The sequence below is a fragment of the Miscanthus floridulus genome, chromosome 11 (genome assembly GCF_019320115.1).
Source record: "Miscanthus floridulus cultivar M001 chromosome 11, ASM1932011v1, whole genome shotgun sequence".
Classification (NCBI taxonomy): Eukaryota; Viridiplantae; Streptophyta; class Magnoliopsida; order Poales; family Poaceae; genus Miscanthus; species Miscanthus floridulus.
In genome coordinates this window covers 53300003-53305261 of record NC_089590.1, presented here as the reverse complement: position 1 = coordinate 53305261, position 5259 = coordinate 53300003, and the positions used below count along the sequence as shown (strand labels likewise).

At 46.3% G+C, this 5259-nt stretch overlaps 1 pseudogene; it reads left to right on the top strand.

The window, feature by feature from the left end:
• The first annotated feature begins 2516 nt into the window (after nt 1-2516).
• LOC136491958 (protein ALP1-like) lies at nt 2517-3792 on the top strand (annotated as a pseudogene).
• Nucleotides 3793-5259: the final 1467 nt, after the last annotated feature.

Below are 5259 nucleotides of genomic sequence, written 5' to 3'. Positions count from 1 at the left end.
CATCTCCACCGTGCCCGTGACAAGAGAGACCAATTCACCGATCCCCATCGCCGCCTGCCGTGCACTACCGCACACCCGCCCCCGCACCAGTAGAGCTGGGACTTGGACCATGCCATTTAAGTGTGGATCATGGTACGGTCTTTTAGCACGACTCAAAACATGGCATGGCACGAAATATTTTAGGCCATGCCGGTACGACACGAACACGAGGGCTGTGCCGTGCTCAGGATCTCGACACAACGGGCTAAATGGCCCGGCCCACATTTTGGGTCGTGCTTGGACCGGCACAGTAAGAAAATGACACGTATACACATCTATAACTCTACAGTGTAATTTTCTAGCATTTGTTACACTATATCTCATATAATTCTTGGATAGATTATAAAAATCATTAAAGCTTTTCATGAGAATAGTACACACAAGATATATTTTTTTATATCATGAGCGAAAAAAAAACTACCACATATTTTAAGTGCCGTGCTTGGGCCGACAGGAGCCGAAGGCATGCCGACGTAACACGGGCTGTGCTTCACCGAAGAAAATATTTGTCGTGCCCTATCGGCACAGCCTGACGTGCCTAAGGGCATGACTCGAGACGGCACCAAGCACGAGATGCTGCCCAAGTCCCACCTCTACGCACCAGCATCGCCACAGCCTTTTTCTTCCGCATCCCGCAGGCCGCAGCGGGTGAGATCGTATCGTGAGAGACCAAAAGAAAAAGAAAAAGAAAACGCCAGTGGCCGGTATGCGTATGCGTATGCCACCCGTGCAGGTTTGATGACACGCAGGCATTGCGGGCGTCTTCCTAGTCACGGTCAGGGTTTGTTTCAGGCCCCTCGATGGTCGATGCCCTCCGCAATCCAGTGGCGGAGCTTGATTAAAGAACCAGGAGGGGCATTCTATATAGCTAAATGATAACAGCAAAAAAAATCACTGTTAAGCAAATGGAAAATGCATTGGCCTTAACCAAGCTCTGCCTCTGCTCCAATCCGAAGGGATTAGACCCTAAGGCTCCCTTTAGAATACAGGAAAGCACGAATAGAAAAATATAGAAATTACACAGTAGTGCGGTTGCAAAATAGAGGATTTAAAAACACACTTGAAAATGAGTTATCATTTGGATAGAACGTAGGAATAACGTATGATTTTTACAAGAGGTTTAAGTGGATCCTAGATTTCCTAAAGTTTTCCTCCAAAACCGCATTCAAAGGAAAATTTCCTACACTATTCCTATACTTCATTCCTGTGGATTGAGGACATGAACAATAGGAATTCCTATAGGATTCTCAATCCTATGTTCTTCCTCCATTTTCCCTATGAACCCAAGGAGGCCTAAGTATGTGTGTGGTTTGTGTGATGGTTGGAGTTGGGATGGTAGGACGGTTTCAAATTAGAGATTGTTTGGTTCTAGGACGAAGGGAATGGAGCCATCCGTGGAGAATATTTGGCTCGGATCTATGCGGGTTTAACCCATCCCTTGAAAATGAAGGGACAGAGACATAGAAGAAAGGAATGAAGAAGAAGAGAGGATAAGAACGGGGTGGCTGCATCTGTCACTTGGCCTGACTACGCATCAACTCGTGATGGGTGATGCAACCCAATAGATGGCGTATAAAAGGATTATTAATCGCAGCAGCTTCGGTATGCATGATATTTGACCATACTAGCGACGTAGTTATATAGGGCGTGATTGGTTGCCCGAACCGGGCCATCATTTGGCCCATCCCGCATCCTTTGGTGCATTCGGCTGTGTTTGGTTGCCCTACTCGCATGTTTCCCCTGCTTCCTCCCGTGCAGATTCGCTCGTCCATCCCGGACGCCGCCATCTTCTCGATCCTCACTTCCCTCTCGGTGCAGGCTCGCTCGGTGCTTGGTGGGAACCTTCGTGCCGAGCGCAGGAGATGAGGTCGTCCGGGCCATAAAGCGCGCGGGGGGGGGGGGGTCTCGGCTAGGGTTATCACCCTCACTCTTCGCCTCTCCTTCTGCCATTGCTTCGGTGTGAACTCCCGTCTTGCTCCCCCTCGACCTCGGTAGCCCTACCGAGGCGGCCCTCATCGGTGGATTTCTCTCGGTCCTCTGGCGCTTGGACGGTATATATGCCACCTGCGCTCTTCCCCTCCTCTTCTTCATTGTCATTTTTTGTTGAATTGTTGGTGGATTTTGCTTGAAATGTCAAGAAATCAGGGTTCTTGGTTTGATATCCTCAGATCTGTACGATGCTATACCTGATTTACCTGTTCCTTGCTCAGATCTGTACATGATGCTTCGTTTTTTGTTTATACCTCATGTTTTGTGTAGATCTTGTACATGTTGATGCCTATTTTGTTGTACACACTGAGCAAAGTGCCTAGAGGTCAATGATGTTGATTGGTTAACAGTATACACTGGAGGAGCACCCTTTGGTGTGGCAGCCGCGTCTTTCATTGTTCATTTTGTCTGATTTTTTGCTTGCTAAGCAGTACATACCCATGTTGCATTCGCTTTCTAATGTTGCCCTCCATCCTGTTGTGGTAGACATGGCGTTTGAAGCTAGGCGAAGGGCTACCGCTACTGTGGTTGTTGCAGTGGCGGCTTGGTTTTTCATGTGGTTTAGGAGGAGAGTTGAAGATTCGCGCTCAGTCACGTATGGTCCCTTGGCTGAGAGGGACATACAGAGGATGAACAACCTTAGATACATCTATGAATCTAATGATGTGCACTGTGTCAACCTTCTTAGAATGAGGAGGGCCCCTTTTTCCAACTTTGTGACCTTTTCCGTAGTAGAGAGCTTGTCACTGACAGCATACATGCATCTGTTGAAGAACAAGTAGCCATGTTCTTGCATGTTGTTGGTCACAATGAGAGGTTTAGGGTGGTTGACCTTACCTTCAGGAGGTCCGCAGAGACAATTAGTAGGTTCTTCTAGAAGGCGTTATATGCGGTAGGAGAGCTGAGGAACGAATTGATTGTCCCTCCTGCTACCAATGTCCATCCTAGGATCCTTGGGAGCAGAAGGTGGTACCCCTATTTCAAGGTTCGTATCCATAACTTATCATACATAGGTCTCATGCATTATCAGTTTAGTGTCAATGTTCACTTGCACTTATGTTTTTTTTCAATTAGGACTGCATAGGAGCAATTGATGGTACTCATGTATTAGCTAGAGTGCCTGTGAAGATGCAAGATGCCTTTAGAGGTAGGAAGCACACCATCACACAAAATGTGTTGGCAGCCGTGGACTTTGACCTCAGATTCACCTATGTGCTTGCTGGTTGGGAGGGATCTGCACATGATGCTCTTATCTTGTCTGATGCTCTTGCTTAATCCTAAATGAAACTACTAAAATATGTTCCTATCTGCTAATTTTTAGGCAAATTCTATCTTGTCGATGCTGGCTATGCAATGAGGCCTGGTTTCTTGCCACCATTTCGTGCCACAAGGTACCATTTGAGGGAGTTTGGTTCAAACCGACCTCAAAATCAAAGAGAGCTTTTTAATCTAAGGCATTCATCTCTTAAAGTAATAGTTGAGAGGGCTTTTGGGGATCTAAAGAATAGATTTAGGATATTGGACAACAAACCTTTCCACCCATATAAGACCCAAGTTAAGCTTGTTCTAGCCTGTTGTATTCTTCACAATTGGGTCCTCAGGCATGGGCAGGACGAGCATATGCCTGCTGAATCCACATGGACACCTAACACCAATGATAATGCCTCATAACCAGATCATGTCCCTGACAATGGTACCTGGGCACAACAGAGGGAGACATGGGCTACACAGATGTGGCAAAACAGGGGGAATTCTAGGGTATAGTGGCATGGTGTGTATACTGTTTAGTAGCATTGGAGAAACTTGTATTTTTACTGAGACCTATGGCACTTTGCAATGATGTAGTACCTATTCCTTTTCTGCCTATTTGATCTGTTCAACTTGTATTTCATACCATGCAATTTGTTTTCCTTACGTACTGGTTATGGATAGGAAATGGACAATGTGCCTAACCAGGTTGTTAACATTGGTGGTGAGGACAATGTGGTGGAACAGGGTGGGGTAGTTGCTGCTGATGATGGCAACCAAGTAGCCCCTTAGCCCAATGGCCCTATGCACTGGAGTCCTGTCTAGTCTGGGTTCATGCTTAGGAGGTTCCATGATTTGGTGGGGCAGGGGGTCAAAACTAAGAAAGGGTTCAAGGAGGTACATGTTAGGCAGGTTGCACTCATGGTCTCTGAGTTTGCTGGGGTCAATGTAACCACCCAGCAAATTTACAATCACCTGAGAAAGTGGAGGCAAAGGTGGGTTAAGGTTGTTAGGCTCAAGGATTTGAGTGGTGCTCTGTGGGATGAGGACCACCATATGATAGTACTTGATGATGAACACCTACTAGTCCACACCAAGGTTAGAAACTGTTTGGATAACACCTCAGCTATCCCTTCTCTTTTGTTTTGCTCCCCTTTGTCTAATAGTTACATCTATTTCACTAACTAGGACCATCCTGCTGATGCTAAGTTCTTGAACACACCAATAGAGAACTATGTTCAGATGGATGCCATCTTTGGTGGTAACCAGGCAACAAGCAGGTATGCAATGGGCTCAAATGAGCCTCTAGGTACTCCAACCAACATTGGCCAAGGTGGTATTGATACCGTTGAGGGCAACACTGACTTAGGTGCCACAGAGGCTGAGTCTAGAAAGGGAACTTCTTCTGGTATGGAAGGCTCTAAGGGTTCTGATGCTAAGGGCCAGGAGGAAAGGGGTGACAAGAGAAGGAAGCTTGCCCTAGAGGAAATAGACCTCATGAATGGAATGATCAAGGCTGTGGAGTCTGTAGGAGATGCCCTTAAGACTCCACAACATAATGAGGTGCATTAGGATCTTTATGGCTATGTTATGGACTGCCCTGGGTACTTACAGGAGGCACTCATGTTTGCCCTGGTTTACCTGCTAAAGAACAAGGCTGAGGGACTTTGCTTTGTTCAGATGACAGAGGCTCATAGGATCCTGTGGCTTAGGACCTACCTGAGCACAACCTACGTTGCTTAGATGCATACTAGCTGGCCTCTTCACTTTTGCATATAACCATGCTAACTGTCTTATGTTGTAGGAAGTATTTTGATGTATAGCACTTACCTCAACTGATGCTACAAAAAACCATTTGCCACCTAACCAAGGCTGCACCTAGTCTAGAATAGCATAGGAGCCGTGGTGATGGATGTGAGGCTTTGTTGATCTATGTGGTGTAGACATTAACAAAGGGTGATGGATTGTCACTTAGTTGATCTG